Here is a 410-nt window from a genome sequence, read left to right as displayed (position 1 = left end):
GCAGCACGGAAGCCCTGCTGGGAGCTGGGCACTGGGCACAGCTGGGCAGCACGGTCACCTGAGCAGGGACTCGGCTGGGACTCAGCCTGGAGTTGGGTTTTTCTATCAACAGGGTCACGCTGGAGAGACGCTGTGAATTTCTGAACTACCTGGTTGGATTTAGAGCCCTGTTTTTCTGCTGGGGCTGAGCAACTATCAATTTCAAATACAGGTATTTTTTTCCACGTGCATCTGGTCCCACACAGCCCTTTATAATCCTCCTTGAAACAGGAGGATTATGCCTGGCTTTAGGAGATGATCTGCTGAGATGGAAGTTTGTGTCATATCCCTGATATGACAAGGCGGGGTGTAGAGACGAGCAGGCAGACAGCATCTTACCCCGTGCTTCCCTGGCAATCCCGCTCTCCCAA

This window comes from Charadrius vociferus, unplaced genomic scaffold (assembly GCF_000708025.1).
Source record: "Charadrius vociferus isolate BGI_N301 unplaced genomic scaffold, ASM70802v2 scaffold822, whole genome shotgun sequence".
Lineage (NCBI taxonomy): Eukaryota > Metazoa > Chordata > Aves > Charadriiformes > Charadriidae > Charadrius > Charadrius vociferus.
The sequence above is the reverse complement of the archived record's forward strand: the minus strand, read 5'-3'. Positions refer to the sequence as shown.